Below are 21053 nucleotides of genomic sequence, written 5' to 3' on the forward strand. Positions count from 1 at the left end.
CCCATGTCCTGCTGTATCTCTTGCAGACAGATATTCTTCTGTTTTGTTGATTCTACCACCGGCGGCTAGATAGCCTCCATAGAAATACCTAGCACCGATTAGTTCTTGTTGCAATTTGATGGAGAGAATCTGGTGCCTTTTTCACAAGCCCTCTCCATCTTTCCGGTACAGGAGGCAAGCCATGGTCGCGGAAACTAACATGCTCCGGCCAATTCCACTGTCCACCACACCATTATGACATCTGACCGTATATTAGAAGAACCCCAGTCCTTTTTTCCTTCTAAGCCAAGAAACAGTGGACTCCGAGTGGTGTGGAGGCTTAGCATTTTATCAGGACCGCAGACACGAAGCCATCCATCTTTTTCAAACGATTTTAACTGCGTTCGAGAAGCTTTGCGGCGAAACCAGAAAAGGGCGGTTTCGTAGGAATAGTAGCCTCGGAGGTGTCACATCCAGTTCCTCTTGAGCTAAAGAATCAAGAACACTTGGTGCCATGGTTTGGAATCGCAAGGGAATTGTAGGTTTTTGTGATCTGGTCTTGTCCATATGAACTATATATGTTTGTTTGTACGCTGAGGCAGTTGAAATAACGGCAATGAATGCTAGTAACAGCAACATTGCATTAAGATCTTGACGACTAAAGAAAGAGAAAAAGAATGGAGTTAATTTAACATAAAAATAGTAATTGAACTCAAGCATGACAGTTAATCCTGCATATTGTCAGTTCCAAATTCAAACATGTCTCAGCACTGATCTTCATGACTTTGGGAACTTAGATACTTCAGGAAATGGAAGTTTGGGAGGTTTTAACAATGGTGATAAATAAGGATGGAGCAAATAACGAAAGTATGCATGTCATAAGTTAATGAACTAAGCAAAGAAAATGTAATTACCAGTACTTTTCATGGCTTTCTAAGCTGAAGATGAAGAAGAATAAGAACACATGGAGAATTAGGTGTTATTGACGAGTGACGACTGGCAAGGATCTTATAGGCAAGGCCAAGGACGAATCATGAGAAATTGAATACTGCTTCCTTTGTTACAAAGACGAAACAAGGAGTGATTGGCGTGATTCATGATGTATCCTTTTACAAAAAAATATATATTTGAAGGATCAAAACATTATTTTATATTTTTTAAAGAGATTAAATTATAATTCACTATTTTGTGAAGTCAAAATATAATTAATTTTTATATTAATTTCTGTGTAGGAATGGGGTGAGTAGATTGGTCCTCAAATGATAAAGTAACACCACGCCAATTAAAAATGAATTTTGACTTCATAAATAGAAATTTACATTAATCCCTCTAGAATCTTTTATTCCTTAATAACTATGATAAAGGAGGTTTATTTAAAGACCTTATTGATGGAGTGTTAACGAAGGTTTTATAATATATTTGAAAGATTAGATCTATATTATCTTAATTTTAAATATATCAAGTGACTAGTGCCGTTTTATGATCTGTCATTGATTCTTTTTTGCAAATTTTCTTTCTTTTCTTTTTGGGTAAACTATGCATATAGTCCCTTATTTTTAGGGCCCGACCGACTTTGGTCACCAATTTAAAAATTAAGAGGAAATGATCCCCAACATTATCTATTCATTCGATTTTAGTCCTTATCCATTAATTTTTATTAACCCCTTTGTTAAGTCCCTTTTGTTTGAAGTCTCTAACGGGACTAAAATTGAGGGACTAAAATCAAACGAATTAATAATATTAGGGACTTAAATCAAACAGATCGATAACGTTAAGGGTAATTCCCTTTGATTTTTAAATTGGTGATCAAATTCGATCCGAAACATAATGAATTATCTGCATAGTTCATCCTTTTTTTCCAGAAAAGTTATCGTTATCCATTCATATCAACCATTTGTGTTCTTCAATAATATGATTTCTCACGAAACAATTTAAATTTTTATTGATTCTAAATCATTATTATAATTTATATTTTGGGTAAGCTACATGTTTAGTAACTAAACTATTACTTTGTTCCGTTTTAGTGTCTAAACTTTATTTATTTTCAAAATTATACTTAATATTTAGTTTAAATTTCATTTGATATCCCACTATTAAAAACTTAATAGTGATAGGTGTCACCATAAGTAATACATCAACATTGAATTTTGTAAAAATATCACACACCAGCAGCTCTGTTAATTTGTTAACGATAGATACCAACTTGAAATATAAACTGAATGTTAGGTATGATTTAAAATGAGTATCAAATAGAATAAAAGTAATAGTTTAGGTACTAAACGTGTAGTTTACCCATTTATTTGTATAATTAAAATTATTAATAAATAATTTTAAACTAAATCATAAATTTATAAAAAAATATGGGCTAATTTAAAACTAAATAATAATTTAAAGAATAAACCGAATAAAAACAAAACTTGAAAGATTTGACATGTAATTCATGTAATGCACTCTTTTTTTCTATTAAATTTAGTATTATTTCTTTAATCAAGAGTGTCATATGGGGTATTTTGATTGACTAACATTTATAATCATAGATAAATTAATGGAAATACGTATTTGGAAATCATATAAATATTTTTAAATATTTTTTATTTTTTATTTTATTTCTTTATTTTTTTTTATAAATTTGTTATCCTTAAAGTTTTCGAAATTCAATTTTCTACCATAAATCATGCTTTCGTCCATATCGATAACAATTTCAAAATAAAATGAATAACTTGTATACTTCAAAACATTATTAACAAAAACACATTAAAGATCAAAATAGAAAACATGCAACATTAGGGTAGCAACTAGAACTAGTAATTGGTATTTTATTTTGCACGAACCAAGTGACCGCCGTGGTAAAGTAATTGTTGTTATTCATTGAAGGCATGAGTTTGATATAATATATGTCATAAGTTGAGCGTTTAATATCGAAAGCTGAGAGTTTATATTAAACACATATTATTTTTATACTTATTTTATATTAATAAAAATATATATTGGTCTTCTATTTTGACCCGTGATGCTTGTAAAATACGCAAGGAAGGGCTAAATTTGTTATTTCCATTGGATAAAATAAAGATCAAAGGAGTTGATAATTCCACACTTGCCATTTATATTTCCTTGTTGCAAGTTGCAGCAAAGTATTTTTCACGTTGAAGAGTCATCATTACTTCATATTTAGAAAGACTTGAGCTGTCCGAGTCTCTTCTTTCGTCATATGATTGAAACAATAATGGGTAAAATATATTAAAATCCTTAAATTATTTCATTTTTTAAAAGGTCCAATACTTTTTTTCCTTCGGTCCCTCAACTTTAGAGAATTTCACTTATCATTAAACATTTCAAATATTCATGTTTTTTCACCCATGTGTTAAATTAGAAACAAAAATTTTGTGTTGACGTGAAGATCACTTGTTGTTCATCTTATTTTCTATTTTTTCTTTTTTTATTTGGATTTCTTCTTCTTCACAATTAAAAAATTTGTACTCATGATTTCACTGTCAAAACCACCATTATTCGATGTTTTGTCCAACCACTTTAATTCATATAAACTCCTCTTATCGTCAACTATCATTTCAATCAACATAAAATCAGGATATATAACTCGTCTTCTCCTTATCCACTTCATTGTCATTAAACTTGGAAGAGGATGCTCCAATATTGAGAAATGAATAATAATAAAAATCATATTTTAGTAAGATTTTATGGGGTTTTCAAAAGCAAAATGAAGAAAGTTTTTGAACCTTTCATAAATTTTAGAGAAAAAATGTTCTATCATACCGCTTAAATTATTTAACAGCATATTTCAAAATTCGGATGATTAAATTAAAAATTATTAAAGTAGAGTTGCCAAAGAGGAACACAAGATTGAGTGATGAATAGAATTGTTTATCCATATTCTCGCTATCGTTCATAGTTTTTTTCCCCTCCTTTGTAGCTGTCGAATTTAATTTCTCTTCGACTTTTCTCTCTCTTTTGGTTAAAGTAATATGAACGCCGGGCAAGAATATTTTGCAGGAGGGGAGCACTTTTGTAGTCAACCATAACTCGTTTTAACTAGCTTTGAACTCGTTTTCACAATGATTAAGTATAAAATAAGTGTTTAAACTATACATGTTTTTAAAAATAAGTGCCTAATATTTTTTGGGTCATTGACGTATGTCGTTTTTAGCGTCAGAATAATTCCTTTATTTTTAAATAATATGTAAAGAAAATTAACATAGTAAATGAGAAGTAAGGGTTGATCCCATAGAGATTAAAAAACTTTTGATTTATTCGTGATTTGTTTAATTTTTACGTCAAGAAATGGATGGAGTAGAGTTTGAGTGACAATTGATTTGTAGATGAAGAGTAAAGTAAATAAAAACAAGAAAATAAAGAAGATAAAAAAAATTTAAAAAGAAGATTAAGGAAATAAATTTGATATGGTAGAAATCAGCCTTAGGCTTTTGCTTTGATTCAGTTTTCTCGGATCATCGAAACTGGATTTTACTTCGAGATTCACGTCGGTTATTTGTCTACAAGGATCAATCCTTGTGACTATGTTTTGTATACCGAATACCCCAATTGCAACCTTTGGTTTCGGCTTTTGAAAATTAATCTAATAAACATCAATTGTTGTAGATCAAGAACCAATTAAGTTCGTAAAAACCGACTCGGATTATATTGTTTTCAATAATAACATATTCCGATCTTAATTCCCTCTTAGCAATCAATTTGTTAAGTGTGTTCCCAGTAAGTCGAATGTGCTTCAATAAGTCGGTTCTTTCTCCCACACAGTTAATCGCAACAATATCTTAACCATAGTCGATCTTTGGTTTTGAAAATAAGCACAAACAAAAGGTGAGAGATTTCCAAAGATATTTGAGTAAAAGAAATAAATGTAAGTAAAAGAAAATATAAGTTTTAAGTACTCAAATAAAAGTCGTACTTAGCATTCAAATAAAAGTTTTAAAGTAAAAGTAAAGAAATGTAAGTAAAAGAAAAATAAAGAAGTTTTATAAAACATAAATGAAGAACTTCAAGATTCGAATGATCCTTGTTTAGGCCCACCATAGGAGGATATTTATTGCCTTCGGAAACCCTAGAATGCTAATAATAATCCAAATTAAATCACAAAAGATAATTCTAAAAAAATATTTGAATTTAATTTTAAAAGATAAATCCTAGATCGTGAATTTGAATGTGCTTAAAATACTCAGTCGTCCGTCATATTCTAGAAGCAGTTGACTATATGCTGATTGGACGCTTCTAGAAATTGCTAACGTGGTAGTGAGTCAGCATTTCATGCCCAATTACGCACGGTTCCACACTTGATTCCAGAACAAAATGTGTAATTTCCAGGCCTTTTTAGCATATTTTCCAGCAATGATCGTCCTGCACTAAAAACATATAAAAACATCCAATTTAGTAGTAAGATGGACAAACAAATAGCATTTAAGCACGAAAAGTAGCACAAAATAAACACTAGTCACTCATCTATATGTCTAACATCACAAACGTTACCACTTTACGTGTTTGTACCGTTAACGACGTTAATTTCCTCCGTTAAGTAACACATGTCACAATGATAATTTTAAAATTTTTGTATAAAAATTAAAAAATAAAATTATTATTTAAAAAACACAAAATTTAAAAAAAAAATCCCAAAACTTTAAAAATCTTCATTTCAATCCCTAAACTCACACGACCACCACCCTTTCCTGTCGATGAAGCTCCACCCGGCCTAACCTCCCCTAGCGATCAAAACCCTATGAAATCGTGACTGATCGACATTCGATCGATGACGAATTGATTTTTTATACCCCTCGAATCCTAGGTTGAAAATCGTGATCCCACGTGATTCCTACGACCAATTGGCAGCAAATACGGCGGCGTATGACTAGGAGGATGGTAGGAACTATGTTGGTAGCGGTGGTCGTGGCCGGAAAGGGCTGCGCTGGCGGATTAAGGTTAGTATTTGTAGATTTTGGGGATTTGGGGGTTATTTTATAATTTAAGAGAATTAGTTTTTTATAAATAATAATATTTTTAATTTAGAAAAAATAAATTTCAAAATCACCAGGTTTTGACACATGTCACTTAACGAAAATTGTCGTCGTGGATGGGCCGAGCACCTAAATGAGTAACATTTGTAACTTTAGGCACCTGGATGGGTCGAAAAATACTTTAGAAACCTATTCGTGAAAATGTATAGTTTGGGCACTTATTTATATTAAGCCTTTTTACAACCATGTATAGCTTTGTTTGGTTTAATTCTTGTTTTAGTCCCTCTATTATCTTGAATTTGGATATCTAACCATCCTACTTTAATCTAAAATGATTTACTCCTCCATTTTAATGTAGTGAAATTCTTGGCAAAAGTTGTTATATATCAATATGAACACACATATAAAAACCTTGAACAGGAAGCTTCAATGGAGAACTAAAGAACACTCTATACGTTTATTCGTCTCATTTTGTTGTCCGCCTTCCACATCAAATGTTCACATTATTGGAAGTGTGTGACCAAGTTGATCAGTTTGTCCGCATATAATGTTAAAAATGAAATTAGGATGAATTGAATTAATATATATAAAGTTAAATTATTATATTAATTGCATAGACATCAAATCATATTACCTATTTATTAATTAAAGATTAGTGATGAAGAAAGATAAACTTAATAAATTAATTATTTCTGTAATATTTTACAGTTAAATAATATTTATAGTAAAGCGTCTTGCATAAAGGCGAAAAGGGGTTATGTTAGCCCCGACAAAAACGACCATGGCTTGGTTTGCTTTTGTTCTTCTTTTGGCCTTTGCAATAATTCATTCATGCTGGGTGGCCCCGTACATGGAATATTGAGATAATGTTTGTTTCTTTCGTATATGCAATAATACAAAGATTTAAAATATAAATTGTGTATATTTTACTAAAATTCTTAAAATAAAATTTCAATTATAGATTATTAGACAAATTTACAATACAAAAAATTAAAATTATAAAATTAAAATAAATTTTATAAACAAAAAACTTGAACAAAAATAGAACATGCTCCTGTTATATCGAATACTATACATTGTTTTGTTAAGATGTGTATGTACAATCTTCTTATTTATTATCCTCTCTTCAATATTTAAGATATCTCCCAAAATACAAAAACAAATGTTCTCTCTCGCCCATTAACGGAGCCAGCTATATGTGTGAGGGGTGTCCCAATTTTTTTTAAAATTTATAAATTAACACTTTAAAATATATATAATTTTAAATTTAACACCCAAAAAATCTTCTAATTGCGCCCTTACTCTCGTTATCACAACTTTGGTGAACAATCAACACGGCTTTTTTTTCAAAAACATTTTTGAATATGACATATTTTTCAAATTGGTCGACCAATCTTCCTTTTTCAAATATCTACATTTATAATATTTTAATATTAAAATCGGTAAAACTTAAATAGAGCAAACTAAAAGAAAGTTATTTTAATTTTTTCTTATAGTTGTTAGATAAGCAACCAATAATAAAATTAGATTAATAACTAAAGGAGAGATCAAGATATTGGGCTTTCTAACACTGTATTTTCAAGACACCACACAAGGGATCCAAAATGATGACCCGGCTACTCGTTTTGTTCTTTTTGATCCAAAGAAACTCACCCCATAACTCTGTCTGACCCAACTTGACCTTCACGATGACCGATACTTCTTTAGATTCTTCCACTGGGACTTCGTACATATTTTGAGGAACCTAGATATTTGTGAATCATCATAACTGAAGCTGCATAAGAACACCAGGTAATCGTCTGCACATATATGATTAACACTGGGTCTGAAGCTATCTCGGGATCAGCATGACCGGAGCCGAATGCAAATGGTGTAGCAGAGGTGTTGAAAGCTGCATCCTGGATGGACTCCTTGTGTCGTCTGTGACATATGCTGTTTCCATTAGAACCTATGCCTATGGTAGATTCCGGGCATTTTACCAAAACATGGTGTGGCATTTTACTATTAGTGTGGAGTTTAAACTTTGAATAGTGACATATGATTCAGCGTTTTTATTGTTTGTATTAAATTGATGGGTTATTTGATTTTATTCTTTAGAGACGATAGGGACCTTGAAAGCCGCTTTAATGAATGTACCCTAAACCAAAGTGAAAGTAGTTTACACTCTTTTTGGGTAATGGAATGGCTCATCATCAGTCGCGGACCATCCGTGACGATGAAGATTTCGAATCCTCCGATCAATCGCCGTCCAATCAACAGTCTTCCCTCCCACCGAACACTCATCATCGGAACTACAATCACAGCCGGGTCAACAACGAGAAAGTTAAAGTCAGCTCTCCCTCCCAATTCCTTTCTTTTTTAGTTTTTTTTTTTTTTTTTTTTTGTTTCAAATCATCTCTTCTTGCAGCGGTTGTGTTAACTTAATGTTTTTTAGGGTTCTACGACTAAAGGCTTGTAAACTTTCTGAAGAGAGGTCAGTTGCCCTTACGTTGTCTATTGATGTTGAGCATGGTTAACATTAAACACTTTCTTCTTGTTTGCTCAGTTTCATGACACTTTTTCTTTTTTCTTGTATTGTGATTATTTTCTCGTGCAGATTTTTGGATTCCTTGATGTTAGAAGAATGGATCCATAACATATAAGCAGGTCAGTTCAACTGCCAGTTTATTTATGTCTTCATGTTGACATCATGCTATAGTGTGGCTACCTGACAATGGCCATGGCAACATATTCACGGGAAATGATACGGCTCGTACCTCCTACGAAGTTGTGAATTTGTCTTTGGACTCACTACTTTTCCCCTGCAAGTTATGGTTGGACTTATCCTCTTTTTCTTTGTCATTGCCACTACTGCGACCGTTTCTACTATATTGCCTTTAGAGATAAACTTTTAGTGGTCTGCTGTACTAAAGCATTAGGAGATGTAGAGATGATGATATTTATAGGCATACATGCGGTTTTCTTTTCTTCATGGCAGTTCTTATTTGGAGTAGTTCATGTCATGAAGCAACCACTATTCATGCAAGCCTGCGAACTAGCGTTTATCGAATGTGATGTGAGGGGTGATAAGTACGGTTACTACGGTATGGAGGAAATTTTTAGCTCTTTCTTGCTTCTTTGAAACTCTAACGTTTGTGCCTTTTATGCTTAGAACATTAACTTAAAAACTCTGTTGTTTCTGATAAGTAATATTTTGGGGTTCATCTGGTGACTCGATAGAATCTATATATGCACCGATTTAGGTCCATGGGGCTATATTCAAAGATGGGAGAATCAGCAAAGGTGGTGATAGAATGCTAGAGGAGATAGTTTGATGGATGGGCCGCCGTTTTCTGCAATAGATTGTTTTCCACTAGTGTAAATTAAATTAGTTTTACTCTAACACAACAGTTCACAAATGACTTTAAATGTCACACGTGATTTTGCTAAATTGTGGGGGAGGGGGAATCTAAGACAGGACCACCAATCCTTAAATAAAGGGAACATCTCAGAACTTTCTAAAAAATGAGGGTTCTCTGTAAAATAAGAAATTTCACCACAAAGGAAGTTGAATGAAGGGTCAGGATGCGATGCCACACATCCCAAACTGGAATATGGATCCTTGGATTGAAAAGGCAGGCAGCATGAGTGGTCCCCCTTGTTAGAGACGGCAGGCTTGTTTGTCAAGTAACGGACGCAACAAAGGGGGACCCTTGGGTCTTGGCCTTGGGGCAAGGCAAAAGGACAACCTCGGCCGACGCCCATAAACGGTATATATACATGAGATGAGAGAGACCATCACAGTTGAAGTCTTTTAGGCTTTTTTGACAACCACATGCGATGCGTGGTAATTAGTAAACTAATCGCACTTACTTTCACCTTCGTTTTCTTAATATTATGATGTTTGCATTATTATAGTACCAAAAAGTAATCAAAATATTTAAGAAACTATTCAAATTGTGGAACATCGATCTCAGAAATCTGATGTAGATTAAATTAATAAATACAATATTTTTATCGATTAAAAGTATTTAAAAGAAAACTTTTTGTTGAATTCGTCCAACTTTTCATTTGGTTAAAATGTATTTTTTTTTATTAATTTTGAGTAGATAATATCTGTTTAAAGATATTTTTCAATATTTTTGAGATTTAATGTTCACACTCTCGAAATCTATAATGCTTGAATTCGACTCTTCAAGGAACATTAACAATTCATTTACCAGTTAAAATGTACTTGCACTTCATATATTGTTCCTATTGTTGGAATTTAATTTATTTACTTTTATTTCTTGGAATTTACTCTCTTCGTTTTGTATTTAAAAATTCTAATTTAATTACTAACAATGTTAAAATCAATTTATTATCTTAATAGGTATGCCATTTATTTATTTTTAAACAAATATTTACCATAAGAATGTGAATTTTTTTAATAAGAATGTGACATTCAAGTAAATAAAAAAATAAGTCTTAAAAATTTAATAAGAGAACCGAAAGAATTAAAAATATTGAAAGGATGATCATTCCTATAACGAATTTGTATATTTTCTTTGTAAATTAGAGTTCGAATATCATAAATATCAAGGGTGTGAAAATTTAATGTTAAATGATTAAGACTTTTCTTTAAACAGATACTACTTTGTACTTACTCCAAATTAATTAAATTTTTTTATATAATATCCAATTTGGATTCATCAATTAGTAAATCAGATATTAATAATTATAGAATCAATTACATTATATGTCCTCAAATTATGACTTTTATTTTAAATTAGTCTCTAAACTTTTAAATATTTTAATTTCATCCCTAAATTATAAAGTTCATTCTAAATTAGTCCTTAAAATTTTAAACATTCTAAATCCATCCTCAAACTATGACCTGCATTCTATATTGATCCCCGAACTTTTGAATGATTTAGGGGCAAGTTTTTGGAATTTTTAAAAGTTTGGAAACTAATTTAGAATGAGGGTCATAGTTTAGGGATGAATTTGAAATTTTCAAAAGTTGGACCAATTTAGAATGACGATCATAATTTGGGGATGGATTTAGAATGTTTAAAAGTTTAAGGACTAAATTAAAATGGGACCATAGTTTAAGGACGCATAATGTAACTAACTCACAATTATAAAAAATGAGGTTAAAAAATGAATTTTAACAAAATTAATAAATAATATTTTTAAATAAAAGACTATTTTTTAAATATACAATGAGTATATAAAGCATGCGCATATTTTTTTTCTCTTTTTTATGTCTAATAGAATCATATATGATTCGAAAATATGAAGACTCTATAATACTATAGTCACGTAATCATGAAGCGGGCATTTGCCATTCCATTTCCACCATTCTCATTATTCCAATTTCCACCAATATACACACAAGTGGGTGACTTTGTAGTTATATGAAAAAACAATCGTCACTTAGTATTTATTCTTTTTATAACCTGATATATGATCTATTGATTAACTAACTCCTTACCTTATTTAAGAGATTTAATGTCTCATCTCACTAGACTAATTGGTTGTTGGTGTCACTTTGTATTTATACATAACGATATAAACTCTAATTTACATAAATGTAATTATTCTTAATAGAAGCATTAATAAATTAATCTGCTAAATGGTAAATAATCAAATAATTTTAACCAGTTTCAGGTGACATTAGACAAATTTATATACTTAGTCACATAGAAACCTGAGTACCAAATCCAACGCTCACTCGGATCTACCTTTCATTTTCTTAAAAGGTTTTTGACAAAAGAAAAAGTGAATTTAGTGAGCTTTCGAAACCTAATTGGCATCCTGCGTACGGGATTGTACGGACGATGTTGCCATGTTTCTCACATTGTCCTCCCATGCTCCTCCACTTACCATTTTTCACTTCAAATGAAACTGCTTGCTTTACGTAATTATTTTTCTTTTAACTTTTCCAACAAGTTGGTTTCTCTTTCAACCACTAGGCATTGTTTTTAGTAAAGTATTCTTTGCCTTTTCCACCTAAGTTGAGTGATTTGGATATGTGTTACGAGTTTTGTTGGGGGAAATCGTGTTATTTCCCACACGAATGTAGTTTGAAAATTGACCTAAAATGTTAAAATTAAAACCACAAAAGGTTGCACAGCGGATAAACCTGTCAAACTATTGAATATTGAAACATAATGGAAAAAACCGAATAAAAACAATAAAGGAGAGAACACACCAAATTTACGAGGTTCGACGAGAATATCGTCTACTCCTCGGGCACCACACCGGATGATAACTTCACTATATCACCAATATTACAACAAATGGAATTCTTTAGAATTCCCAAAGTGGGAGAATGAAGAATATAAGAGGAAGAGAGAACTTGTTTTGGGATGATTTCTAATGAAATACTTATGCCTATTTATAGTTGAGTTTTAAGGACTAAACTTATAAATAACCTAATATTTTAGGGATCAAACATGAAAAATAAGTTGGCCACCTACCAAAGAAATTTTCAATATGTACAAGTTAGCCACCAAATATGAAATTCTCATATTCAAAGTTTGGCCACCAACCAAGATGAAATTTTTAATAAGTTGGCCACCAACCAAGATGAAGTTTTTAACTTGCTAACTTAATTTCAAGCCAAATCTATCAAATCTTCACCTTGGCTTGAAATTACCAAGCCTACTCAACTTCTTCAACTCCCCAAATTTGTAGTGTCTCTAATTGCGCTCACAAGCGCCACACACCCGAAGGTGTTCATACCTTCAGGATGTTAATCAAGTTCAAACAATGATTGAACTTGATTACTGTTACCACCTTGGTCATCATATCTGCAGGATTTTCTGATGTCGCAATTTTCTGAAGTAGAATCTTTCCTTCTTCAAAGATCTCCCGCACAAAGTGATACCTAACGTCGATATGCTTAGTCCTTGAATGGTAGACTTGATTTTTCGCTAAGTGAATAGCGCTCTGACTGTCACAATAGAGACTAATGTGACTTTGAACAACTCCCAAGTCTTCCATCAACCCGTTAAGCCAAATTGCTTCCTTTACAGCCTCTGAAACTGTCATTGCCTCTGTAGTAGACAAGGCCACCGTAGATTGCAATGCAGACTTACAATTTACTGGGGCTTTAGCAAGAGTAAACAAATACCCAGTAGTTGATCGACGCTTATCCAAATCACCAGCATAATCGGAATCAGCATATCTAACCACACATTGACCAAGTGTTTCATCCTGTTCAAAAACTAAACCAACATCCACGGTTTGTTGGAGATACCGTAGAATCCATTTCACAGCTTGCCAATGTCCTTCTCCAGGATCATGCATGTACCTGCTCACAACTCCAACTGCTTGTGAAATGTCAGAACGCGTACACACCATTGCATACATCAAGCTCCCAACTGCATTAGCATATGGAACTTTTGCCATATACTCTCGTCCTTCGTTAGTTTTAGGAGATAATTGAGAACTAAGTTTCAAATGAGAAGCCAGTGGGATACTTACATGTTTGGTATTTTCATTCATGCCAAAACATTGTAATACCTTTCTCAAATACTGCTTCTGTGTTAAACAAAGCTTCATTCTCTGTCTATCTCTGCTTATCTCCATACCAAGAATCTTCTTGGCCTCACCTAGATCTTTCATCTCAAACTCTTGATTCAACTGATCCTTTAATTTGTCTATCTCCTTTTGACTCTTCGAAGCGATCAACATATCGTCAACGTACAAGAGAAGATAAATGAAAGATCCATCTTTGAGCTTTTTCAAATACACACAATGATCATATTTTCTTCTAGTGTACTTTTGTCTCCTCATAAAGCTATCAAATCGCTTGTACCACTGCCTCGGAGATTGTTTCAATCCATATAGCGATTTGTTCAGCTTACAAACCCATTTCTCACAACCACCATCTTTGTATCCTTCTGGCTAAATCATATAGATCTCCTCTTCTAAATCACCGTGCAAGAAAGCCGTCTTTACATCAAGTTAAGCTAGCTCCAAATTCAACTTTGCTACCAAGGCCAACAATATTCTAATGGAAGAATGCTTCACAACAGGGGAAAATACTTCATTGTAGTCGATTCTCTCCTTTTGAGCGTAGCCTTTAGCTACCAACCGTGCCTTGTAGCGAACATCTTTCTTGCTATGAGATCCATCTTTCTTTGCAATTACCCACTTGCATCCAATTACTTTTTTACCTTTCGGTAATTGAGCCAGTTTCCAAGTGTTGTTCTTTTGGAGAGATTGCATTTCTTTATCCATGACAGTTTTCCACTTATCACTTTCCAAGCTTTGTATTGCTTCTTGGTAAGTGATAGGGATATCATCATCAACAACTGGAAGAGCATAGGCAACCATATCAACAAATCAAGCAGGTCTACGAATTTCTCTCATTGGCCTTGTAAATGCAAGTGGTTCCAATGTCTCCAATAGTTATTGGGTTTGAACCTCTTTATCTTCTAATTCTTCTATTTGAGTTGAAGAATCATATGCATCAACTTCTGGGATTATCGTCTGCTGAAACTCCACCTGTTTTGGAGTATGCTCCACCTGTTGCGGAGTACTACTTGTCTGGACAGCTTCATTTGTTATCTTCTTTATTAGGGCAGATTCATCAAAGGTAACATCTCTGCTACAAATTATCTTCTTGGTGTCTAAACACCAAAGGCGAAATCCCTTCACTCCATGGGTGATTCACATAAAGAATGCTTTCTTTGCTCTCGGATCAAGCTTGGATTCCTTCACATGATAATAAGCAGTGAATCCAAATACATGTAAGGAATCATAATCAGCAGCAAGTTTTCCAGACCATACCTCCAATGGTGTTTTTCCTCCTATCGCTGATGACGACAGATGATTGATGAGATGGCCAACATATGTCACAGCCTCAGCCCAAAATGTCTTGCCTAACCCAGCATTAGACAACATACATCAAACTTTCTCCAATAGTGTTCAATTCATATGCTCTACCACCCCATTCTGTTGTGGTGTATTTCTAAACGTGAAGTGTCGAAAAATACCATACTCATGGCAAACGTCAAAGAATGAGTCACTTTTATATTCCCCTTCATTGTCTGCCCTAAGACGTTTGATCTTTCTACCAGTCTGGTTTTCGATCATATTTTTCCATTTCAGGAAAATTTGGAGCACTTCATCGGATACACCCAAACTCTTCTGGAAAAGTCATATATAAAAGTTACAAAATAATGGTTTCCTCCTAAAGACGATGTCTTTGAAGGACCCCATACATCTGAGTGAATATAATCCACAATACCTTTTGTATTATGTATAGTGGTGTCAAACTTGACTCTCTTCTGCTTTCCCAGAACACAATACTCGCAAAAATTCAATTTGCAAGCCTTTGCACCTTTCAACAATCCTTTCTTTGCCAGAATTTGCAAGGATTTCTCTTCAGCATGTCCCAACCGCATATGCCACAACTGGGTTGCATCCAAATCATCACCTCTGGAAGCTACTGCAACTGCTCCAATAATTGTACTACCTTGGTAGTAATACAAATTATTTTTCCTGATGCCCTTCATCATCACAAGTGCGTCATATGTGACTTTTAAAACTCCATCTCTCATAGTGACTGCTGAGCCTTTGGATTCCAAGGCTCCCAACGAGATGAGATTTTTCTTCAAACTGGGCACGTATCGGAAATCTGTCAGAACTATGGTTGATCCATCTTGATTCTTCAATCGAATTAAACCTATCCCAACAGTTTTACAGGCATTGTCATTACCCATATGAACAACTCATGCATTTAGTTCTACTAAATCGGATAACCACTCTCGATTAGGGGACATATGATAGGTGTAACCCGAATCTAATATCCATTCATCTGAATGGAATGTTGTTGATGAAGCAACCAATGATATGTCAGAGTCATTTGCATCATGCTCTGCAACATATGCATCTGGAGCAGCTTTTCCTTTCTTCTTCAGCTTCGGACAATCTTTCTTCCAATGACCTTTCTCATAACAAAAGGCACATTCATCTTTTTCTAGCCAAGACTTCGACTTTGATCTCCCTCTCCACTTTGGCTTTTGACTTTTTGAGCGACCTCTTGCCACCATGGCCTCTGCTGCTTCGTACTTGCTCTCCTTCTTGGTTTTCTTCTTGAGCTCATAACTATACAAAGCATCAGTTACATCTTTAAGGGTACATTATCCTTACCATAAAGTAACGTTTTCTCAATGTGCTCAAATTCATTTGGAAGAGATGACAACAACATCAAAGCCAAATCTTCATCTTTGAAGGTTTCATCCATGCCCAATAAGTCTTCCACTAGCTCATTGAACGTAGTGATATGTTCATTCATACTGGTGCCTGGTTGATAATCAAATATGAACAATCTTCTCTTCATGTGGAGACGATTCTAAGAGCTTTTCTTTAGGAATTTTTCCTCCAATGCTTTCCACATCTTACTTGCAGAAGTCTCGTTCTTGTAGCCATACTTCTGCTCCCTAGAAAGACAAGATCGAATTGTGCTGCACGCCAAACGATTGATTGTTCCCCATTCTTTCTCCTCCATATATTCGGGCTTTTCTTCCTCAATGGCGATGTCTAGACCTTGTTGGAATAAAACGTCTAACACCTCGCCTTGCCACATGCCAAAATGACGGATCTATCGAATAACTCCACCGAGAAATTTGCATTTGACATCATCCTCCTCACCGGTCTGGATGAAGAGCTTGATGTCTCAACTGATCCGTATTTTGGCATTTTAATTCCAACGAACAATATTCAATAGAACGAATTGTATCTTTTCAACAACGAAACCACCAGGATAACCTCCTCAACCGAAGTTCTGATGCCAATTGTTGGGGAAATTGTGTTATGTCTCACACGAACGTAGTTTCAAAATTGACCTAAAATGTCAAGATTAAAACCACCAAAGGTTGCACAGCGGATAAACCTGTCAAACTATTGAATATTGAAACACAATGGAAAAAACCGAATAAAAATAATAAAGGAGAGAACATACCAAATTTACGAGGTTCGACGAGAATATCGTCTACTCCTCGGGCACCACACCGGATGATAACTTCACTATATCACCAATATTACAACAAATGAAATTCTTTAGAATTCCCAAAGTGGGAGAATGAAGAATACAAGAGGAAGAGAGAACTTGTTTTGGGATGATTTCTAATGAAATACTTAGGCCTATTTATAGTTGAGTTTTAAGGACTAACTTATAAATAACCTAATATTTTAGGGATCAAACATGAAAAATAAGTTGACCACCTACCAAAGAATCTTCCAATGTGTACAAGTTAGCCACCAAATATGAAATTCTCATATTCAAAGTTTGGCCACCAACCAAGATGAAATTTTCAATAAATTGACCACCAACCAAGATGAAATTTTCAACTTACCAACTTAATTTCAAGCCAAATCTAACAAGTTTACCCTAAGAAGCAAAAAGATGAGGGTTCAATTACAAAAATGTGCTCTTTGCTTTACACCTGTGTTGAAAATAGAGAATTTTGTCGTTCCTTTACTTTGGTGGGTGGGGGATTGAAGCAACAACGAGAAAAACATGATAGAAAATGAAAGGATGATCTTTGAGGGGTTTATAGATTTTTTGTTTTTATTTTCACCTTTAGTTGGTGATTAATAATAAAGGGACAGCCCAAGCAAATCAATCACATTAAAAACTTCCAAACTTGGGTGTTCTGGGTATTCCATATTCTTCATCACAATCAGATTTTCTTCCTTCCTGGGTTTTGTTGAGGGGGTAAGTTAGGCTAGGTTTGATGATCTCTTTTCCATGTCTAGTTCTTTGAAGCTTGAACCTTTGTTTTTTAAGGACCATATCACAAATAATTTGAATTATTTGATTTCCTATAAAAACTTGTTCTCTTTCTTCCATTTCTTTAAGTTGAAAGTTCTTTGCTTGGCAATTTGGTAAGAGCAGACTTTGTTCTTCACACTTTTATGCTGTCTTGTTTTCATTGAAACAATCAAACTACAGTACCCTTCAGTTTTCTCTTACAGATCCCTATTATTTCTCATTTTTCTTGGCTCCTTCTCCTCTAACATCACTGAAATCAAACAAACAAAGGGTTTATGGGTTTTGCTCAGCTTCGATTTATCTTTACTTAAAGTCTTGCTCGTTTACAGTCTTAATTTGCTTCCTAGGGAACTGTCTGTCATGTTATATTGGTGCTTGGTTTCTGCTTTGTGACATGAAAGCTCCATCTTTTTTTGGCCGAAGGTACGGGGATCATGGTGAGGGGGAAGACTCAAATGAGGCGCATAGAAAACGACACAAGCAGACAAGTCACATTCTCAAAGAGACGAAATGGGTTGCTAAAGAAGGCTTTTGAACTATCAGTTCTTTGTGATGCTGAAGTTGCCCTCATCATCTTCTCTCCCAGGGGCAAGCTCTTTGAATTTGCAAGCTCTAGGTATCTTCTCATATATCATCATATGCCACTTTCAACTAATTACTATCAATTTCATATTCTTTTTGGTTATAGTATTTGCAACCTAGGGTTGTTTGATTCTAGCATAAGCCTTCATATATACGCACAGTTAAACACATACTACAATTAGTAAGCTATAAGATCTCAGTCTCGAGATTTTCTTAGTCTAAAGCGGATTTGTTTTTGTCTTGAAATTGTTTAAAGTGTCCTTCAAATGTTTCATACGAATATACAATAGATATAGGTTGTGTCCACATTGTTCTTCATATGGGGTTTCCAAGAACCGAATACTATAAGCTAAAAGTAAATCTTTGGGTATCTCAGTGACCAAAATAATGCAGGCTTAGTATGGCTAAGAAAAAGCAGAAACCTAAGTAGCATGTACCTTGTCCCAAAAGAAAACTTTTATTTCCTTGAAAACTGGTTTGCAAAATAATGGTTATTCAAGGAAATGGTACAATGTCTGATATTATTTTATGAAGGGTATTGTACTATCCCTTTCATCAATGTACTGATATTAGCTTTTGGGAAATCTTAGAGAGATTCTTCATTGTTCATAACACAACTCTTATGTGCCTTATTGAGTATATAAAAACATAAAAACAGCGAAAGATCGAAGAAAAATACTTCCGGCCATTATTTCAACAAAGCATTAAAACTGAGATGTTATAATCCTATTGTTGAATACGTATATACCAGATTCTACTGTTATATACTAAAAGCAAAGGTTAAACATTCAAACATATTAATGGGTGGTAGCGTAGTAGGTGGAAATGGTCCACCATATGAACCACCATCACGTTCACCCAGTACCTTCTTGTTTAAGCTTTTAAAGTTATATATTTATATAACTTTTGGTATTTTAATAATCTATAATGTATATATTTTGATATATATGCTTGTACCATTGTATAATTTTACTCTTGCCACTAGCTTTATTTTTAGTACTAAGAATTTAAAACAGAAAAGTTAATCATCCCAAACTATATATAGTTGAACTTTGTCTCTTACATTTTTTCCTGTTTTGATTCGAATTATGGGGTATGATTTATTAAAGAAAAAAGAAGATAAATCTGCCATATGATTTATTAAAGACGGTCAATATAATGTAATAGTAGTGGAGTGGTCAACTTATTCACCTAATAAGATCCACAGATGAATTTATACAGGTATGATTATGAATGAAAATGTTTAGGTTATGCTTTATAAACATAAATCTGTATTGTAAGCTTCCATGCATTGATTGTATTGCTATTGGATATCATTGCTTAGCATGCAGGCGACAGTAGAACGTTACATGCGGCATACAAAGGATTATAATCGAACCAAGCCGACTGAACCAAACCTGCAGGTTAGGATGTCTTTTGTTTATTTGTATGTTTACCATGAAAATGGATTCTACTGTGTTTACTACGTTTAATTCCATGCACTATCATGGAAAATGGATTCATTTTAACTTCATTTCTACTGAAATGACATGATCTGATGAATACCGAGTATTTCGTGTTTCGGGTGGTTTTTTACTATGCTGAAATGGCAGCAGATGAAGAGTGAAGCGGCAACCTTACTGAAGAAAAAGAGGATCTTGAAGTTTCAAGACGGTAGTTTAAGATTTCATTTGGTGATTTCGAATGCATTGAAACAGTGGAGGGCTTTGAAATTTGATTCTGCAATGCCTCAGGAAATTACTTGGAGAGGGTTTGGGTTCATGCACACTTCAAGAACTACAACGGATAGAGCAGCAGCTAGAAAAGAGCGTGAGCATCATCAGAGCAAAAAAGGTTGATTATCAAAACCTATGTTGCTCACATCTTTTTTTTTTCTAAAGTATTCAAATTCGATACTCGTATCTTACATATGGATATAAAGATATAACACTTGAGTCCGAGTCCAAGTAGGGTTGGTGAAGATTATTAATATGTTTTTCAACATTCTATAGAGTGAAATTAAACGAATATTAACCATGACTGTCTACTTTCCAGACACAAGTTTTCAAGCAACAGATTGAACAATTGAAAGAAAAGGTGAGTCTTTGGGTTTGAACAGTATTCTGAGTTCTTTCCTTGAATGATTGAGTTGCTAATAGCTAACAACTGTCTTCAAATAACTCAGGAGAAAGCCCTAACTGCTGAAAATGAAAAGCTTTGTGAAAAGGTCAGCCTCTCCTACATATCCACTAAAATGCATGGCAAGGAATATGGATTAGACTTTACTTTGATTGTGGTTTCGATGTGTGTAGTAAACTTAAGTATGGTAAAGGGGGTGAAAGCCATAATTTGTCCCTGATTTGACACTCTCATTGATCCCTTAGACACAAACTTACTTACCCTTCTCTTTTCAATTTTTTTTCATTCAGTGTGGAGCTAAGCCATGGGAAGGTTCAACCGAGCAGGAAGAGAATGTACCATATGATGAAAGCAGTCCCAGCCCGGACGTCGAGACTGAACTGTTCATTGGACTACCCGAAGGGAGAACAACACGCATCCTGCAGCCCAACTAATTGACCATAACAACTTATCCCACGTCTAGCCAGAACTCTACGTATTAAGCATGCATATACTTTGTTGTTTTAGTTTCAAATAAAATTTTATGGTATATTGAGTATAAAACTTGCTTGTCCAGAAAACCTACCATTCAAGATCTGCTACATAAAATACCTTTATTTGGAGCACGGTATATGTCATTAGTCTCTTAACCCCGCAACTTTATT

General features: G+C 33.8%; 1 pseudogene; it reads left to right on the plus strand.

The window, feature by feature from the left end:
* The first annotated feature begins 3404 nt into the window (after positions 1-3404).
* Positions 3405-20844, plus strand: LOC120201740 (annotated as a pseudogene).
* Positions 20845-21053: the final 209 nt, after the last annotated feature.

The sequence above is a fragment of the Hibiscus syriacus genome, unplaced genomic scaffold (assembly GCF_006381635.1).
Source record: "Hibiscus syriacus cultivar Baekdansim isolate YM2019G1 unplaced genomic scaffold, ASM638163v2 tig00007902_pilon, whole genome shotgun sequence".
Taxonomy (NCBI): Eukaryota; Viridiplantae; Streptophyta; class Magnoliopsida; order Malvales; family Malvaceae; genus Hibiscus; species Hibiscus syriacus.